This window comes from Acartia tonsa, chromosome 6 (genome assembly GCF_053477335.1).
Source record: "Acartia tonsa isolate MP-2025a chromosome 6, ASM5347733v1, whole genome shotgun sequence".
Classification (NCBI taxonomy): Eukaryota; Metazoa; Arthropoda; class Copepoda; order Calanoida; family Acartiidae; genus Acartia; species Acartia tonsa.
In genome coordinates this window covers 7,538,191-7,560,372 of record NC_137265.1, presented here as the reverse complement: position 1 = coordinate 7,560,372, position 22,182 = coordinate 7,538,191, and the positions used below count along the sequence as shown (strand labels likewise).

General features: G+C 33.6%; 1 long non-coding RNA gene and 1 other non-coding gene across 2 annotated transcripts; both read right to left on the bottom strand.

The window, feature by feature from the left end:
- Positions 1-7,451: 7,451 nt before the first annotated feature.
- TRNAT-UGU (transfer RNA threonine (anticodon UGU)) lies at positions 7,452-7,523 on the bottom strand. The gene has a single exon. It is a non-coding gene; the product is annotated as a tRNA-Thr (tRNA).
- Positions 7,524-20,977: 13,454 nt separating this feature from the next.
- Positions 20,978-21,430, bottom strand: LOC145323250 (uncharacterized). The gene is made up of 2 exons (XR_013880893.1): positions 21,315-21,430; positions 20,978-21,016 (listed from the first exon to the last, which is right to left on the bottom strand). It is a non-coding gene; the product is annotated as an uncharacterized LOC145323250 (long non-coding RNA).
- Positions 21,431-22,182: the final 752 nt, after the last annotated feature.

Here is a 22,182-nt window from a genome sequence, read left to right as displayed (position 1 = left end):
TTATTATAGAGTTGCTTCGCTTATAATATTGTTCTTTGTTGTCCCAGGAATCAATATACAATAAATTAGAACAAACGGATAATTAGATCACATAAAATTTTGTTGTTAAAAAAGTAGAAAAATAAACATGTTTAAAATGAACGTACGGACATTCTGGTAATGATTATAGAGTTGCTACACTTTCTAAATCGTACCTAACTACTATAGGAATCATCGTGCAAAGTTTAAAATCGATAGGACAATTCTAACATGCCTAGATTAACGAATAAAAGCTATCTATCTCGGACGGACGTACGGACGGACGGACGGACGGACCGACCCTAATTAAATAAAAGCTTCGCTTTTAAAAAGGGGTCGAAGCTGTGTATTTGTAAAGCACAAACTAAATATGCCTACAATGTTTCATACATTACTTATTGCAGGGATAAGGGACAACATATAATCTCATTATAAGGGACATTGGTTACATTAGCAGGATTTTGCCAGAGAAGTGTGCAAAGTACAACGAAATGGGGTGAGTGGGAGGTACAGTACCCCTCAATAATTTTTTGATATCATATACAAAACAAAACCCCCACCACCTATAACAAGCCAATCTGCAAACTCCTTTAAAACCCTCTGAAACCTCAGATTAAAAATTGTCTTAAACGCAGGGATATTAAGGGATAAGACAATAGATGATAAATTTATGTATATGTCTAATTCTATTCCCTCCCTCAATAATTATACTTGGTATCCCTGGTCACTAATGCAGTTAACCTAGAACATATTTTATGCAATGTAATCAGAACAGACACACAACAAAACACACAACAGACAATCAACAAACCAGCAGCAAACAGACAACAAACTTAAAACATTTAGAACATTTTGACCAGTGCAGTGGAGGGATATTTATGAAAAACTATTTTTTGCTTGCAGCATTAAAAATAGTATAATTGTTACTGATACCAAGCAATATTAACAGTAACACCAATTATTGTCTACAATCTCATCCTTTATTCCCTGACTTTCTAAAAGAAATGAAAGATAATGAAATAAATACCAACAATTGTTGTCAATATTCCTACCCGTTAAATCTTATTGTAACACAAGATAAGGAGCAGTCTTAGCAACAGTTATCCCTCAATTCTTGAGAATCTGATTGAAATGCAATATAGAAGGCGCTATTAACAACAATCATCCCTTTTTTCCTGAAAATCTTATCAAAATACAAGATAGTAAGCAATATCAACAAAAATTATCCCTGAGATTCTGGTAGAAATACAAGATAGAAAACGCCATTAACAACAATAATCCCTAATTCCCTAACATTCTACTAAATATACAAACTAACATCCACTATTATCAACATTTATCCTTTAATTCCTGATTATCAGATTGAAATGCAAGGTAGAAGGCGCTATTAGCAAAAATTATCCCTTAATTACTGAGAATCAGATTGAAATGCAAGATAGAATGCGCAATTAACAACAATTATCCCTTAAATCCTGATTATCTGATTGAAATACAAGATAGTAATCAATATTAACAACAATTGTCCCTTAATCCCTTAGATTCTGGTATAAATACAAGGTAGAAAATGCCATTACAAACAATAATCCCTTAATTCTTGAAGATCTGCTGAATACACAAACTACCAAACCCTATTATCAACAATTATCCCTTAATTCCTGGGAATCAGATTGAAATGCAAGATAGAAGGCGCTATTAACAAAAATTATCCCTTAATTATTGAGATTCTGATTAAAATGCAAGATAGAAGGCGCTATTAACAAAATTATCCCTTAATTCCTGATTATCAGATTAAAATACAAGATAGAAGGCGCTATTAACAAAATTATCCCTTAATTCCTGATTATCAGATTGAAATGCAAGATAGAAGGCGCTATTAACAACAATTATAGCATTAATACAAAGATTACACAATATATGTATGCATGTATTTCGTGTTTTAGCATTGTCCATTTATTTTCTTTGTTGATTTTTATAAAGTAGTAAGGTTTTATGTCTGTAGCTTAAGGTTTAGATAACTACATAACCGATTGTATTATCCATTTAAAAGAAACTACACATAGGTCCCTGGATGGTTTTAGGCTAATTTTCTACCCTTACAAATACAGAGCGCCCCTGGATACTAGGGTTGTAGCCGATAGTACATTCACAACTCACAAATATAGCGGATTCAATCTTAGAATTAAATTTTCGCATACAACTTACCAAAAGTAATGGATTTATTATATATTTAACACCAGATTATTATGTATTCTAATAAGGTGAAACTTTTAGCTGGCTAAAATAACGATCCCCCAATTCCCTTTACCACATCAACTTCTACTGGATGAACAAACTGACCAATAATGGATGTCCTTATAAGCAACCTTGATTGACGACAATTTTTCCCCTGTCATAATATCCACGCATATTCTATTATCCAGGGTTCGGAAGCCGCAGCCGCAGCCTCAGCCTCAGCCTCAGCCACCATCAGCCGCGCGGCTTACGAGAAGCCTCAAAATCAGCCACGCGGCTTTTTCAGCCACCCAACAAGCCTCAGCCTTAGTCGCAGCCGCGCGGCTTAAAGAAAACATAAGCCACTGTAAGCCTCAGCCGCATTCAGCCACTGTAAGCCTCAGCCACTGTAAGCCTCAGCCACAAAACTCCAATTCAGCCACATTAAGCCTCAGCCGCACTAAGCCTCAGCCACCCTCAGCCACTGTAAGCCTCAGCCGCAATCAGCCTGGAATTTTGTGGCTGAGGCTTCGTGCGGCTGAGGCTTACAGTGGCTGAGTGTGGCTGAGGCTTTCAGTGGCTGAGGCTTACAGTGACTGAAAGATTTGTGGCTGAGGCTGCGGCTTACTGAAAGCCGCGTGGCTTATTGTGCGGCTGAGGCTTTTTAAAAGCCGCGCGGCTTATTGCGGCTGCGGCTTACTATAAGCCGCGCGGCTGAGTGCGGCTGCGGCTTAAAGTGGCTGATGCAAAAATTTAGCCGCGCGGCTTATTGCGGCTGCGGCTTATAGTGGCTGAGGCTGAAGAAAACATAAGCCTCGCGGCTTATTCCAAGGCTTAAGCTTAATTAAGCCACGCGGCTGAGGCTGTAGTTTGATATAAATATGTACCCAAAGTTTTATACTGGTACTCAAAGTTTTATACTGGTACCCAAAGTTTTATACTGGTACCCAAAGTTTTATATTGGTACCCAAAGTTTCATAATGGTACCCAAAGTTTTATACTGGTACACAAAGTTTTTTAGTGGTACACAAAGTTTTATGCTGGTACCCAAAATTTCATTTTGGTACCCAAAGTTTTATACTGGTACCCAAAGTTTTATACTAGTACCCAAAGTTTTATACTTTTACCCAAAATTTTATACTTGTACCCAAAATTTTATACTGGTACCCAAAGTTTTATACTGCTACCTAAAGTTTTATAGTGGTACCCAAATTTAATACTGTTACCCAAAGTTTTATACTGGTACCCAAAGTTTTATACTGGTATCCAAACTGAACACCAGACAAGGTATTACCTTTATTCTAACTATTAAGTTCGCGTACCTAACCTAGCAGTAGGAACTCTTTTTTGACATCTTTATTTATGACACAGTGCAGCCGAGATTTGAACCTATCAACTCCCAGACAACAAGCAGATGCGCTACATGTTGAGCCACGGTCGAGGGTTTCTATGACACCAACTTAAGGTCTATATAACAACCCTGGATAACTAAGCATCCACCAAAATTGTTATAAACCTTTCTGTGAAAAGCTACCCTGTTAAGGAGAACACGATCAGTTCAGCGAGATCCTGTGGTACAGAAAAACAAACAGACATCTTGGTACTTTTAAAATTTACTAAATAGAAACAACTAAATTTTGGTTGGATTTGAACCTGCAACGTAGAAATTAAATAATTAATACTTTATGAGTGGGCTATGAGAGACAATGAAAGTAAATCGAAAAAAAGTTATACATAATACATATTTTACTATTTCTAGTATTTGTTAGCATTATATTTTTGTTTTCTATTAATAACGATCATATTACAATTTTTTATTTTTTGGCTTAACAAATTTGGGGATTTTAGTTGAATTAAATTGGTTAGTTCATTAAGTCGAGTGTCCAAATGTTTCAGCCACTAATTGTAATCTACAGATGGGGTAATTTTATGTATCACCATTGGTGATGTACCAATTTACCAGTCATTGTCTTACCCCTTTAGATCTCATGAACTTAATGTAATATAAAAAATTATAGTTCACTAGCGGCTTCGACCCTAGCCTCTAGGGGCTTTGCCCCAAGAGGTTTAATCAACCTATTTTGTGTTATTTAGATTTAAAAAGTAAAAATTAAAAAAAATTAGGGGGGAGGAGATTTTTTTGGAGGGGGGGGGGGGGGGCACGGCTAGTCGACCCCTCTTTTTAAATTTTAATTTTAAAAAGAAAAAAAATTGGGGGGGGGGGGATTTTTCATTTTTTGGGGATGTTGGGGGTGTCCCACCCTTCAAAAAAATAGATTAAAACTATCACAGGACCAGTAGGTATATACCCTGAAGAGTAGAGCCTAATCGGTTCAGTGGTTACTAAGATCTTAAGCTTCAGACAGACAGATAGACAGACAACGTACTACTTTGTATTAAAGATAATACCCGCACGTCCTCTCTCCCATTTTTAAAAGTTTCCATAGTCATAATATGAGTAACAGTATGACTTCGCAACGGATTAATATCCGTTGGATTAGAACCGGCTCTAAGCCATACTGAAAAAAATATGTATCGTATTAGTTTTAATGTCATTATTAAATTTAAGAACTTAATATGTTTAGCATTATAGCACAGTGCTTAAACTTTATATTATTCTTTTACTTTTTAAATCATATCCCGAGGATGCGAGATCGAATCCATCTAAACAAACAAAATATAATTTTCACTTTCTGAGATTTTGCTGAATAAATGGCGAAAACTGTTTTTTAAATTTACATATTAAACAGTCACTTAAAATCTTAGAAAAAAACCAATTTTTTTTTCAATTTGTTTTTGAAGGGGCTAGAACATGCATACATTAGCCAATTAAGGAGAAGTAAATATTTAAAATACACGTTACCCCCAGTCTACAAAGGTTAATACTATTACTTTAAAAAAAATGATTATAATACACATTTTAAACATTTGTTTAGTAATTATGTAAATTTAGATATATCCTCATAATAAAGTAACAGGATGTCTATCTGTTTTTTGTTTGTTTGTCTGTACTAAAGGATCTCACTTACCGCTGAACCGATATGGTTCTCCTTTACAGGGTAGCTTCTCATTGGTTCTTAGAAAGTTTATAACTATTTTGAGGGAGGGTACCATCAGCCTCCCAAGATAAATCTCCCCTAGAAAAGAGGCAAGTTTTTATGACAAATACATTAATTACAAGTGTACTTTATAATAATTAATTTTAAAGACTATTTATTTTGTGGACAAATATAAACTGCGACCATGGCTCAACACGTAGCGCATCTGCTTGTCATCAGCGAGGTAATAAGTTCGAATCTTGGCCAGACACTGCACTGCATTATAACTGAAGACGTTAAATGGTTCCTACTGCTGCTATGCGTAGTGTGTAACATGAAAAGTTAGAATAGGAGGAAACAGGCGCAACTCATTACCATGAACGAACAGTTATGACTTTCAGGCAGGTAGTTCAATAAAAAAGTTGGTTGCTGGATAGAAATTACTAATACAGAAAAGGAAAGATATGGTTAAGTTAGTGTCATAGAAACCCTCGACCGTGGCTCAACATGTAGCGCATCTGCTTGTTGTCTTGGAGTTAATAGGTTCGAACCTCGGCTTTGCAATGAGTCATAGCTACTAGGTTAGGTGCGCGAACTGAGTTAGAATAAAGGGAATGCCTTGGCACAAAACAGGTGCTTGTTGTCTGGGAGTTGATAGGTTCGAATCTCGGCATTGCACTGCGTCATAAATAAAGATGTTAAAATGAGTTCTGTTAGGTTAGGTGCGCGAACTGAATAGTTAGAATAAACGGAATGCCTTGGCACGAAACAGGTGTTCAGTTTGGATATCAGTATAAAACTTTGGGTACCAATATAAAACTTTGGTTACTAGTATAAAACTTTGGTTACCAGAATAAAATTTTGGGTACCAGTATAAAATTTTGGGTAACAGTATAAAACTTTGGGTACCAGTATAAAACTTTGGGTACCAGCATAAAACTCTGTGTACCAGTATAAAACATTTGGTACCAGAATAAAATTTTGGGTACCAGTATAAAACTTTGGGTACCAGTATAAAACTTTGGGTACCAGAATAAAACTTTGGGTACCAGCATAAAATTTTGGGTACCAGTATAAAACTTTAGGTACCAGTATAAAACTTCGTGTACCAGTATAAAACTTTGGGTACCAGTATAAAACTTTGGGTTCTAGTATAAAACTTTTGGTACCAGTATAAAACTTTGGGTACCAGAATAAAATTTGAGTACTAGTCTAAAACTTTGGGTACCTGTATAAAAACTTTGGGTACCAGACTAAAACTTTGGGTACCAGTATAAAACTTTGAGTACCAGTATAAAACTTTGGGTACTAGAATAAAACTTTGGGTACCAGAATAAAATTTGAGTACTAGTATATAATTTTGGGTACCAGTATAAAACTTTGGGTACTAGTATAAAACTTTGGGTACCAGAATAAAACTTTGGGTACCAGCATAAAATTTTGGGTACCAGTATAAAACTTTAGGTACCAGTATAAAACTTTGTGTACCAGTATAAAACTTTGGGTACCAGTATAAAACTTTGGGTTCTAGTATAAAACTTTTGGTACCAGTATAAAACTTTGGGTACCAGAATAAAATTTGAGTACTAGTCTAAAACTTTGGGTACCTGTATAAAAACTTTGGGTACCAGACTAAAACTTTGGGTACCAGTATAAAACTTTGTGTACCAGTATAAAACTTTTGTTACCAGTAAAATTTGGGTACCAGTATAAAACTTTGGGTACCAGTATAAAACTTTGGGTTCTAGTATAAAACTTTTGGTACCAGTATAAAACTTTGGATACCAGAATAAAATTTGAGTACTAGTCTAAAACTTTGGGTACCTGTATAAAAACTTTGGGTACCAGACTAAAACTTTGGGTACCAGTATAAAACTTTGAGTACCAGTATAAAACTTTGGGTACTAGAATAAAACTTTGGGTACCAGAATAAAATTTGAGTACTAGTATATAATTTTGGGTACCAGTATAAAACTTTGGGTACCAGTATAAAACTTTGGGTACCAGTATAAAACTTTGGGTACCAGAATAAAACTTTGGGTACCAGTATAAAATTTTGGGTACCAGTATAAAACTTTGTGTACCAGTATAAAACTTTGGTTACCAGTAAAATTTGGGTACGCGTACCTAAACGGAAAAATAATAGAGAAGCTACTATATAACTTGAGTATCACAAAAATTGATTGCCCCCTGTGAGGTTTGAACTCACGGTCCCTAGTTTACAAGACGAGTGCTCTACCATTGAGCTAAATAGGCCACTTGTACAAGAAAAAAAATTTAAGATAATACAAATTCATAGTGAATATTAAGTAAATTCTGAAAAATTTGTATCTTTTAAAAACAATAAAATTAGGCAAACGTCAGTAGGGCAGCTACCCTATAAATAGTATTCAATAATATTCATAAGTATCAACGTTCAAAAACGTATTGCTCCTGGTGAAATTCGAACTTATAACCCCGGCATAACAGTGTAGAAGAACCGTGCGCTAACTGATTGTGCCACTGGAGCTCTTACATTACAGGTTCAAACTTTTTGTAGTTGTTCGAGATGGTAGTTTCTATGTTGTAATTTTAAAAAAACTTAAGATAAAATTTTTATAAAAGAATATAAAAAAATTTAAAAGTATAACATTTAAAAAAAAATACATTTAAAAAAATTATTTTTGGGCGATGGAAATGTCTGACCCCCACCCCAAAATTAGCTCAAAACCATCCAATGTCAATATATATATAACTAGCGGCTACGCCCCTAGAGGCCTCTAGGGGGCACTTGAGGAAGAGAGAGAGTCAAATTTAATAACCCAATTTCTTATTTTAAATTTTTAAAGAAAAGTAAAAAAAAAAATTTTTTTTTTGGGGGGGGGAATTTTTTTTTGGGGGGGGAGGGTGCCTCCCCCCTCATTTTTAATTTTAGTTTAAAAAATTTAACATTTTTTTTCTTTTTTGGGGGGGGGATTTTTAATTTTTTTTGGGGGTTGGGGGTGTCCCACCCCCAAAAAAATAGTTATAAACCTTCCCAGGACCTATGAGAAGCTACCCTGTTAAGGAGAACCCGATCGGTTCAGCGGTTAGCGAGATCCTTCGGTACAGACACACAGATACACAGACACACAGACATCCTGTTACTTTAGTAAAAGGATTCCTGAGAAGGACAACATTGTCAGTTCAGTGGTTGCTGAGATCTTAAGCTTCAGACAGACAAAATTAAATGAAAATTAAGCCCCGCGGCTGAATTGACGGCTGAGGCTTGTACTAATTTAGCACCTGCGGCTGCGGCTGGGGCTTACAATATCTCAGCCGCGCGGCTGTGTCAAAGCTGCGGCTGAATTTAAAAAATTAAGCTGCGGCTGAGGCTGCGGCTTACAAATATCAAGCCGCGCGGCTGCGGCTGCGGCATAATCATAACTTTGCAGCTGCGGCTGAGGCTTTCTTGAAGCCGCGCGGCTGAGTGCGGCTGCGGCTTCAAATTATTAACAGCCGCGCGGCTGAGTGTGGCTGAGGCTTCCCCAACTATAAGCCGCGCGGCTGATTGCGGCTGAGGCTTAGAGGGGCGTTGGCTGAATGAGGCTTAGTGCGGCTGAGGCTTAATGTGGCTGAATTGGAGTTTTGTGGCTGAGGCTTACAGTGGCTGAGGCTTACAGTGGCTGAATGCGGCTGAGGCTTACAGTGGCTTATGTTTTCTTTAAGCCGCGCGGCTGCGACTAAGGCTGAGGCTTATTGGGTGGCTGAGGAAGCCGCGCGGCTGATTTTGAGGCTTCTCGTAAGCCGCGCGGCTGATGGTGGCTGAGGCTGAGGCTGCGGCTGCGGCTTCCGAACCCTGAGATTAAGCTTTCCAGACGTTTAGGGGATTTTTGTATTAATAATTTTTTCAATTGAAGAGCATAACTAGAGCAAAGTAGAACACAAATATATATGAGTCTAAAAAACAAGGATGACAACATCCATAAAAGCGAAGCTCTGAAATGGAAGGACAAACGAACATTAACACTTGTAGATTGTCAGAACTGAATTAGCAGAATATAAATGCATCAGTACAAACAATATTTTAAGAAATTTTGTTGCAAAACTGCATTAGTAGATGTGACTGTTTAAGGACATACTTACATTTTTGGGACTTGTTTATAGAGATGCTTCGCTTATAACATTTTACCTTGTTGTAATAGGAATCAGTTTTCAAAAAATCAGAAGAATCGGATAATTTTAACATACAAAAATTCGTTGTCAAAAAAGTTAAATATCGACATGTTTAAAATAAACGTACGGACATTCTGGTATTGTTTATAGAGTTGCTACGCTTTCTAATTTTTACCTAACTACTATAGGAATCATCATACAAAGTTTGGAATCGATAGGACAATTCTAACCTGTTTAAATTAACGAAAAGAGCTAACTCTCTGTGACGGACGGACGGACGGACATACGGACGGACCGACCCTAATCATAGAAAAGCTTCGCTTTTAAAAATATATGTAAATTTGTTGCAAAATTAAACCCCGAACAAACATATTATGCAAATCTGAATTTTCAAAATAGCAGCTTTATTATTCATTTAGGATGATTTTACAATAAATATGAAATTTAGATGCCTCGTTTGGTTACAAAATTCCACTGTTATTTTTTAATTAATCAGCACCAATAAAGCACAAGATCTCAAAAACAGCATTTGGGGGTAATACTGGTGAACAAACATATTATGCAAATCCAAAACAAAGCAACAAAAAAAAGGGTTTTTGGCACTTTTCTCCTCTTTTAAAGATTGATTATGATAAAATAATAATTTTTAAGGGATTTATGCATTAATTATTATGAAATATAGTATAAGGTAGAAATTAATGATTTTTCTAAATAAGAAATGTTTGAAAAAAATAAATTCGATCCCTATCACTTTAGAGGACAGCTGCTGACCCCCAGTCTTATGGATGAACCTAAATACATGTTAAAGATTAAAATTACCCTGAAAATTATACAAAAATGTTTTTTGGTATGTTGAAAAAATCAATTCTAAAATCTTGATTTTGAGGATGATGACCTTTAAGATGCCCCTATTGGTGGTGATGGTGAGCCAAATGTTATCAAAGTGCATGTCCATGATGACAACTTATATATTAAACTATGATCCAATTTTTGTAGTTATAGCATCCTCCAGCCCAGCGTTATTAAAAAAGAAAAGAATTGCAATTTTATTTACTTCAGTTTATAAGGTGAATACTGTAGTTTTTAGAAGATGGTTATATTTCTTGTTGGAAGGCTCCATTGGAGGCTGCTATGACTACAAAAAATGGTACATAGGTTAATAGACAAGTTGTCATCATGGGCATGTACTTAGATAACATTTGGCTCACCATCACCACCAACAGGAGCATCTGAAAGGTCATCATCCTCAAAATCAAGATTTTAAAATGAATTTTTTTAACACATAAAAAAACATTTTTGTATACTTTTCAGGGTAATTTTTATCTTTAACATGTATTTAGGTTCATCCATAAGACTGGGGGTCAGAAGCTGTCCTCTAAAGTGATAGGGATCGAATTTATTTTTTTCAATCATTTCTTATTAAGAAAAATCATTAATTTCTACCTTATACTATATTTCATAATAATTAATGCATAAATCCCTTAAAAAAATATTATTTTATCATAATCAATCTTTAAAAGAGGAGAAAAGTGCCAAAAACCCTTTTTTTTGTTGCTTTGTTTTGGATTTGCATAATATGTTTGTTCACCAGTATTACCCCCAAATGCTGTTTTTGAGATCTTGTGCTTTATTGGTGCTGATTAATTAAAAAATAACAGTGGAATTTTGTAACCAAAAGAGGCATCTACATTTCATATTTATTGTAAAATCATCCTAAATGAATAATAAAGCTGCTATTTTGAAAATTCAGATTTGCATAATATGTTTGTTCGGGGTTTAGTTAAATACTGTTTAAGGACTTACATTTTTATGACTCTATGATAGAGCTGCTTCGCTTATCATATCCTACCCTGTTGTCCTAGGAATCATTAATCCCAAAATCAGATGAATTGAATAATATTATGATATAAAAGATTTAAACGACATCTTTTAAATGAACATACGGAATTTCCGGTAACGATACGGTACTGTTATATGTATGATCCATCATGCTAAGTTTTAAAATGGTAGGGCAATTGTAACATGTCTAAATGAACGTTAAAATGCTATTCTTTACTTACTGATGGACGTACGGAACTAACCTAATTACAGAAAAACAAGGATGACAACATCCTTAAAAGCGAAGCACTGATTCGGTAGGAAAACGGACACTAACACTTGTATAGTGTCAGAACTGAATAATCAGAATATAAATGTCAAAGCAAAATTGTAAGTAAAATTGTTGAAAAACTGCTTGATACAGAATAATGTTTATGGACAATCTTACATTTTTAGGACTTGATTATAGAGTTGCTTCGCTTATAATATTGTACTTTGTTGTCCCAGGAATCAGTATACCAAAACTCAGATCAATCGGATTATTAGATCACATAAAAATTTGTTGTTAGAAAAGTAAAAAAATCAACATGTTTAAAATGGACGTACGGACATTCTGGTAATGGTTATAGAGTTGCTACGCTTTCTAAATCGTACCTAACTACTACAGGAATCACCATGCAAAGTTTGAAATAAATAGGACAATTCTAACATGCCTAAATTAGCAAAAAAAGCTATCCGTTCCGGACAGACGTACGGACGGACCGACCCTAATTATAGAAAAGCTTCGCTTTTAAAAATTTATTAAAAAAATCTACATATGAAATTGAAATGATATTGAAGCAAAACACATACACACAGAAAATTGTATTTCCTTATTATGCAATTCTGGTGCAGTTTTGCTGACCTAATTTTATACTAAAATTATATATAGTTATGCAAATTAATAATATTGTACTCACACCCCTGGAAAACTTTGGTGTTGTTATTATATCAACATATGTTATCCTTACGCTTTTTTTAGGAAGCATCACATAGATGGTTTTAGGCTATTTTTCCTGTCCTTCCAAACCTCTTCAAAAACAGAGCCGCAAAATTCCTATAAATTAAAGTAACAGGTTTTAAATCTGTATGTATGTAGAAAATTATGAATATATGTATGTGTGTATACTGCCAAGATCTCGTAAACGGCTGCGTAGCTGGACAAAGTGTCTAAAAAATCATCCATTTGACGTCATAAAAATGAGGCAGATAAGAGGAGAAGTGGGAAAGAAAACCCCTAAAAAATAGATGGATAATCCCTCATTTTATGACGTCACAAGGCTGATTTTTAGAGACACTTTGTCCAGCTTCACGGCTGCTACTAATACAGTGTGTTTTTTTTATGAGAACTTTTTTGAAAGCAATTTTACCCCACTTATAGTTATCAGAATTTAATGATTAATGGCTTATTTTCTTCGTTTTTTAAGGGAAATTATGAAACAACAAAAAAAATTACACTTTTTGTAGAAAAAGTACAGTAAAGTTGAAAATTAAAAACTTAGGTGTCATTATATAAAAATGGTTTTAGCGCATTTTTCTTTAAAAAATGGATTTTCTGTAGTCAACTTTGGGGGGCCAGTACTCCCTCCCTGGTTGAGATATGACCTTCAAACTTTGATATGTTCTAGTACATGTCCCTAATAGTATCTGTATACATTTTTAGCACTATATCTCAACTTTGAAGTGTTTAGCAGCCATTCTTGCAAAAGGTTGATTATTTGAGCATAAGAAAAATGCGCTAAAACCATTTTTAGATGTTGACACCTAAGTTTTTAATTTTCAACTTTACTGTACTTTTTCAACAAAAACTGTAATTTTTTTTGTTGTTTCATAATTTCCCTTAAAAAACGAAGAAAATAAGCCATTAATCATTAAATTCTGATAACTATAAGTGGGGTAAAATTGCTTTCAAAAAAGTTCTCATAAAAAAAAACACACTGTATTTTCACAAATGAAATTTAAAACCAAACTGAGAGGCAAGAACTTAACTTCCCCAGAAATTGATTTATTTAAATCTGTCCATGGTCTCAAAAAAATTTTCAATCAAGCTGCTATTGAGATCTTTTGACACAGATAGACAGACAAATAAAAGACATGATACCTCAATTGTATGTCAGTGATGGTCACTGCTGTCAAAAATTATATAGTCGAACTGAACCATGTCAATACAATATAGTAATAGTTCAACAGGGCAGTTTTCAAATTGATAATATTCTCTACTTCCATATTTAGCAATGCATTCAGTAGAAGAAGGATAATTCATCCTAAACAAAGCTATTTCGTCTCCAAATTGTTGGTCTAAAATATAGTTACTCCTAATTTTTAGATCTGTTAAATTAAATACTTTTAATTGCTGAATATATTGGGGAAAAGGGTATAATTCAAATGAAATATACCTTATTTAAATTCAGTGTTTCGGAAAGGAATTTAAAGTTGTGATAAACTAGCTGCTTCGCCTTCAGCATCTATGACCTTTATAGGGAAACGGAGGGGTAGAAAAATAGTCTAAAGCCATCCCAAGGCAAAAAATAGATCAAAACAAATTTATAAAGTCCACGGTTGAAAAGTCTAGAGAAAAAAAAATACTTTTTTTAAAGGTTTTGTCCTTCTGTACATTTGTTCTTGTACCTGGTTATAATTAACTTTTTATATATGTTTATGTTTGAAGTAATGTTCATAAAAACAACTATTTAATTTTATCAGCTACTTCACAATTAAGATATTAGATATAAAGTGTTGAAATTCGGAAAGGGGAGGAAATTAAAAGTCGAAACTAGATTAGAGGGTTAAACAAGGGCGCAAAGCAAAAAAAAACAATGTCAAGGGGTTAGTGAATAGTTTGTTTGTTTTTTGGGGTGGGGGGGGGGGGGGGTAAACACAACTCTTTAAACATTTCAGGGTTAAATTTCAGGGGTGGGGAGATCTGATATATCTAAGGGCCCACCTAGGGTTTTAAAAGGTTTAATAAGTGTAGATATTTAAATTTAATAATAGAAACAAACATACTACTTTTTCTATATCTAGCTACTTTACTAGGCCTAGGGTTACAGAAGGGTACACATAATTAAAGCTTAATCAAACAAACATGCATCCTACTAATTTTTGAACATTATTTGATATTTGATTCTCTATATCGTGTTACCCTATCAAGCCTAGGGTTACAGAAGGGTCCTCATAAATAAATCTTAATTGAACAATCTTACTTCCTACTAATTTCATAACTACATATGATACTCATAAGTAAAACTTAATTATACAAACAAACACCCTACTACTTCTTTATTATATACGATATGAAATTTGATTCTCTATATGTTGCTACTTTATAAAGCCTAAGATTACAGAAGGGTACTAATAATTAAAACTTACTTGAACAAACATACATCCTACTAATTTTTGAACATTTATGATATAATAATTGAATCTCTATATCTTGGTGCTCTATTAAGCCTAGGGTTACAGAAGGGTACACATAATTAAAACTTACTTGAACAAACAGACATCCTACTACTTTCTTCACTTATATGATATGATATTTGAATATCTATATCTAGCTACTCTATTAAGACTAGGGTTACAGAAGGGTACTCATAATTAAAACTTAATTAAACAAACAAACACCCTACTAATTTCTTTATTTTATATGATATGATATTTGATTCTCTATATCTAGGTGCTCTAATAAGCCTAGGGTTACAGAAGTGTACTCATAAGTAAAACTTTATTATACAAACATACTTCCTACTACTTTCATAACTACATATTTTATGATATTTGATTCTCTATAGCTAGGTACTCTTTTTAGCCTAGGGTTACAGAAGGGTACACATAATTAAAACTTAATTACCCTTTTTGCCATTTAAACAAGCTTTACCATTACAGCCTACTTAGACAAGAATGACACTATCTATAAAAGTATAGTATAACAAGGACAAACTAAATTATAGAGCATAAAATTGAAAAACAGAAAAAGATTTGTTGTTTGTTAGCTATAACATTACACAAGAAAATCGTCTATAATCATTAAAAAATTGAACCAACAGACGATAATATAAAAAGAATATTTTGAAAAAACAATTGGACAATAATAACATATCTTATTTAATCTATGACCAAAGCTATTCGTACGGACAGACGCATTGATGAACCCTAGAAGTAGTAGAGCTTCGCTTCTAAAGATTCAATGGTTGTTCAATGTACATGTGATAAACTAAATAACAAAGAAATTTGAGTTTATTATTTTGCTTCATATTTTTTAGACAAGCAATATTGATAATAACTATTTTAAGTTTTATAACAAAGGCAATTATGCCCAAATTATATCAAGAAAAGACATTTTTTGCAGTTATTATCACTAATTTACAAAGCTAACTTTCAAGCAAGTTTGTGCCACTTTTGGTAATGATTTGACATAAAATTAATTTCAAATTTGTTTATTATTTTATCAAAGCTTAAATCCCCATTCTTCTTAATTACGTCTGTTGAGACTCAAATTTTGTGCTTATTTTGCAAAAAAGATGATGATAGACAAATTAAGGGTCTGATTTTGTACAGTATACATATGATGTACATATGTTTTTTTCGAGTTGTACTAAAATCTACAATTCAAAATATTTTCAAAATCAAATATTATTCTAGCTTTCAGAATCAGTAATTCAGTGGTTATTTGCCTTTGTAGTTTTAAAACCTTTGTACATATTGCTACTTCTGGGTATCCGTCATCAAGAAAAAATACTAAAGAGCTACAGTAAAATTACTAAATGGGCATCCTCGTAACTTTTGGCCTTTCTTTAAAGGGGACTTTTAAGAATATGCCCAAAGATAAAAGTCGAAGTTATACAAAAACATCAAATCATTTGGGCATTTTTATTTCTGTCTATTAGTTAGGAAAAGGAATGTCCAAATGTAACGAAGCACAAAAATGCAGGGGTAAACAGTGTTTCTATTTAGGTACATAGTGTCTCTATTTTCTCCTTGTACAATAATATCTCAAAGTATGCTCCTTATTATACACTAGTAGAGGTACACAGTGTTTCTATTTCCTACTTGGACAATAATACCTCAAAGTATGCCCTTTATTATACACTAGAAGGGATACACAGTGTTTCTATTTCCTACTTGTACAATAATACCTCAAAGTATGCTCCTTATTGTAAACTAGCAAGGGTACACAGTGTTTTTATTTCACACTTGTACAATAATACCTCAAAGTATGCTCCTTATTGTAAACTAGCAAGGGTACACAGTGTTTTTATTTCACACTTGTACAATAATACCTCAAAGTATGCTACTTATTGTACACTAGTAGGGGTACACTGTGTTTCTAATTCCTACTTGTACAATAATACCTCAAAGTATGCTACTTATTGTACACTAGTAGGGGTACACAGTGTTTCTATTTCCTACTTGAACAATAATACCTCAAAGTATGCTCCTTATTAAACACTAGCAGAGGTACACAGTGTTTCTATTTCCTACTTGAACAATAATACCTCAAAGAAATGCTCAATTACAGTAAATTATGGCTAATTACGATCATAACAACCTCAATTTACTGATATCTTATTTACCTGACATCAAAAGTTCATCTTGGAAATCTCTTGCAATGAACAAGAGCCTTGCACCTTTACATTATATTCGCAATAGAGTAGTTTAGGGGAGTAACACCCTCCATGTATGTGTATTGGGGTAGTATTTCGATTATTTTGCATACAGAGTGGCCCTACAGGGTTAAGGCACCCCAGGTATAGTCCCTGTAGAGATTAAATATAAAAAAATTATAATTCATCTAATAGAGAGGGGGGTTTGCTCACTATGCACCTTGGGGGAAAGCAAATATTAGGGTGTTTAATATTAATAATTATTACTAAGAAGATTTATATCTTTACGGAGCTGGCCAACCCCAATGGATCCACTCTTTTTGAGATCTAGCGCAACACATGGACAAGAAAAAGCTTTTCAAAAATCAATACATAATACAAATAAGTAAACACATGGTTGGAACAATCGCAAATTACACAAAGATGCTTAGAGAGTACATTTTTGCAACAAAAAAAACTAATGATTTGGGGGGCCGTGAGTTTTATGTATTTTACAAGAAAAACCCATGATAATTAAGTAGTCTGAAAAAAAGAATCTACAACAAAATGGTAATTTTTTATAGGACTTTTCATCATTATTTAGGTTAGGTTATGTGATTGCCCCGCAGGGTTAGGGAATTGGCCCGGCAGGGTTAGAGCCCCCCGAAGAGGGTAGAAAGAGGGGAAAAGCTACTGTGAATATACGACGAAACGCCCCTAAAGAGGCGTTACCTTGAAAGGGACTATACCCAAAATTTCTTTAATCAATTAGCTTTACTTTCATAAACGTTGTAATCCTTCTATGGCATACGTTTTGATTTAGATATTTATTATCAATATTCAATTTAAGTTAAATGTTCTACAGAATAAGATCAGATGACAGGACATACACATATGATTATAGAATAGCTATGCTACTAAAACAAAAATGATTACATTCACAAAAGTAAAGCTAAACAAATAATAAAATTATAATTGTCAAATATATTTAGAATGACTGCACTTTCAATAATAGATTGTTATTTCGAAATCCAATAAAAAAATTGATGTCAGTATGTTATTAAGTAACTTAAATATTTTATATTGGCGTCCAGTTAAGTGATTACCCCCCCCCCCCTCAAATAAAAAAGCTTGGACGTCCTTGTCTATAAGATATAAAGATTACTCCCCCCAAATGAGTTTTTAATGTTTTTATTCCTCCCCCAAATGAAAAAGCTTGGACGTCTTTGTTGACGTCTTTGCGTTTTTATACTTTATTATTCAAATGATCCCTTATTTTGGTGCCTAATCGCCCTTGTAATCATCAAGCATTAGCTAGAATTCTTAAGGACAATTCTAGCATACCTTAATTAACAATCAGAGCTCTCCGTAACTGACGGACGGGGCAACCTTAATTGTAGAAAGAGTTCGGTGGTAAAAATAGTTGATTATTCACAGTGTGGGTCAAATTACTTACAGAATCAATTTAATCCTAGTCAAAAATCTGGTGGCGTGCACAAGAGGTTTTTCTAACTATATGTTGGATAGAGGACCTTGGAAATAGGTCATGTCCGAGTATTGAAACCGGACCCTAAAATTATAAAATTATCCATCCCAAAATTAATAGTCTTAACTTTGGACTTAAATTAAGAGATTTGAGTTAATTTTGTTTCAACTGTCATATTTTATGGTCAGGTTTCTGTAATGCAACATGAACCATTCCTGATGTTCTTCAATATAGGTGTGTCATAACTAAAAAGTGTCTCATATTAGCTAAAATACACAATAGCCAATAAATAAAGAATTGAAGAACAGTTTGTGCAACAGTAATAATTGTGCAACTGAGACATCAGAAAAAATGAATTTATGCTGATGTGAAGTTTCAAGTTTTAGTTTTTTTGTACAATTAAAGAATTAAGTATTATTCTCGTATTCATTCGAATCCGGTGGATAGGAACCGATTCTCATCCACACGAAAAAACTATGTCTAGCATCGTAATATATCCAGCTTTCTACGAATATAAAAATATACAATCATAAGATTAAAACCAGTTTTTTTATCGAGGTACATTCTATATCCGCAGAAAGCTGTTTATAATACGATGCGAGAAATAACTATAACCAGTTTATTATATTTACAGTAAAATAAAACAGAAAAAAATGTAGCAAGCCCACAGACATCCGTTTATGCAAGTCTGAAGAGAAGTTTCACAGCAAAAAAACATCAAGGACATGCTTTAATTGCACTACTTCTAAAATCAAGCTTCCAGCCGTGCAAAGTATAAGTTTTATATATGGAAAATTTGTAGGGGCGTGCACTGAACATGTTTTAGGCTTTGGGACAGAGGGAGGGGATAATGGGCTGTTTATTACACTAGTCTACAAAGTTTTATGATAACGTTTTCTTATTCTTTGGGGACATAAGTGAATTTTTATTGGTTAGCTCATTAAGTTGAGTGTTCAAACGTTTCAACTACTAATTTTATTCTACAGGAGGGGTAATTTGTGTATCATCATTTGGGCAATTGACTTATTATAGACAGCTTTCCCCAGAGGCCTGGGCTAACAAAGCTGGTATTAATTTAATGGGTTTTTTTCTATTTAAATATTCCTGGAAAATTTTCTGCAATACTATGCTTTACATGATTTTTCAGTATGGCTGAGAGGGGGACTGCCATTTACACATCCAGCAAATTTACAGTGGATGTGTTTTCGCCAGTGCAATGGATGTATTTATGACAAACTGAATTTTTACTGTATAAATGATAGTAAAATCGATTCTCATGCCATAAATACATCCAACACTGGCAAAAATACATCCAATATTTTCATACATATGTCAAAAATACATCCGACACTGGCATTTACACAACCATACTTTTTCAATTATATGTCATAAATACATCCGACACTGGCATTTATACATCCATAGAACTTATGTTTTATTATTATTTATTACAATTTATTTGTATAGTCTTATGTTGATATAACAAAGGCACTAAAGTTTTACAGAACTGCCCCCCCCCCCCCTCTGAAAGTCACCCTACCTCAGGGGAGTTGTGCCTCCCTTGGTATGTGAAATAATATCCGGCTTTTTCACAGGAATACGGATACGACACCTTAAGAATAACATTTTTGCCTCACATTTCGAACGAAGCCCAATCTGTACCACTTTTGCACCACTTTTGATTCCTCTGACGTAATAAAAATCCATCTCTGTTTTAGGGGTTTTCTTTCCCACTTCTCATCTCATCTCCCTCAATTAATAACTTCACAGAAATTAAAAGTGGTACAGATTGGGCTTCATCCACATTTCGTGCTAAAAAATTAACATAATTGATTTTTATGTTTCAAATCGTTCATTAGCATGCTGTAAAGGTAACCAAATATGAAAAATAGAGATAAAACTAATTTTTCAATGTCGTATCCCCGTTCCTTCCATTTCCATATGAAACTTGAAAACTCCGCAGAGCAACTACAAGTCGGCTCATTCAAAGTAAAGCTTCCCTATATATTTAAATATATGTATAGTTTATCGTGCCAGGTATGTTTTAATATGTCGTTAAAAATCATAGTAAAATATAAAATGGATCTACTTGTTCGAAGAGTTGAAAAAAAACTAAAGGAATTAAAATTGTCTAATCAAATCCAAGGACATATGTATATTGTAATACATGGATAAAATGGAGAATTAATTGGTTCAGTGGTTAGCGATAAACAATTTGATAAAATAGGATTCAAAATAAATAGTTTGAAGTGAATGTAAAATGAATATTTGAAAGCAAATTATCAGACTTTTATTAAATTTTACAACAGTTTTTTAGAAGTTTCTAACTTTGTTTAACATTATAATAATATTCCTGGCTGGCACGCTGCTTTTTAGTCTGATCAAGACAATTCCATTCATGTCGCCATAAACGACAAAACATTTTTTTCAATTGAGGACATTTTTCATCAAAACTTCTTAAGGGGTGAATTTCTAGTTCGTTAAGCTTATATACGAATACGATTTTATTACCTAAATTTTTCAGGGATAAGACAATTGTCTCAACCATGACACTTTGGTTGAGCTTGGACTTCCGAATTAGCGGGAAGTTCACGAGATCAGTTGGCGAACATACAAACCCCCAATACCAGGAACCATCAAGTTTCAACAGCAGGTTTGAATATAGATTTATTGATGAAATTATTTCAAAAGACCTGAAATTACAAGATCAATTAATAAACAGAATAAAATATTATTCGTTATCTTAAAACTTTGAGCACTAAAAAAATCTTTTTCTTTTCTTATGGTTAAAGAATCTTTGGAAACTTTGGCTTTAAAGGAAAATTATTTGGTTTAATAAATCATTGTTAAATGCAACAATAAGGCACATAAAATTACTAAAACATATATTAATCATAATTAAGTTTTATGCTTAGCTGGCTAAAGCCTTTTTTAAAACTACATATAATCGTCCTATACACCATACTTCTTAATCAAATTAACAAATTCTACCTGAAGCTCTTATGGTTTCAAATCCCTGATATACTAGGGTAGTTCACACTCAATGAGACCAATGATAGGCCCAATTTTGTTCTCCGCAATCTTCACACTCTCATATCTCATTCAAAAGTAAGAACGTGCGCATCAAAAATAAACAAACACTCTATGCCGCGCCACATTTTGAAAGGAAAGCCCTAAAAGACGACATTTGCGCTTTGATTTTGGTTTAATGATAAGGAATTTAATTTCGAACTTGATAAACACAAAGCTTCCTCGAAAAGAGGTTAAGACACACCCCCCGTTTGAAAGTCAAATTAACTTCCTTAACGAGATTCAAGGTTTTTTTCGCGCTGAGCACTAGCAACATTTCTCACTAAACTCAACTCACCATAATCACATGAGAATGGCCACATCCCGAAAACGTGACAATTTTGCTCCTAACTAAATGAAACCCCGTGAAATGCATACACAATATTATACTCCTCACTAGGACTCATAATACCTCACATTTTAGGATAGAAGGATGGGGATTGGTTTGTACCATACAACATTCCATGCACATGACAATCACATGATCACATACACAATCCTAGAACAGATAATCCTATTAATCATGATGTTGTAATATAACAACTATACTAAATATCATTTCATAATCAATAGGTAATAAATCATTATTAATAAATCAATAAGTACCTACGAAATCAGGTTGAAATGTAAATGTAAACAATAATGGTAAAAATAAAACGAAATAAATCTTAGACAAGAAAATTAAGATTTATAGGTACTTAAAACTAAATTTGTTAAGCATCAAAAAGAGTAGTGAGAAAAAATTTTTCAAAATCCTTGGGCAGAAAGTTTTTCAAACCTAATGAATAAG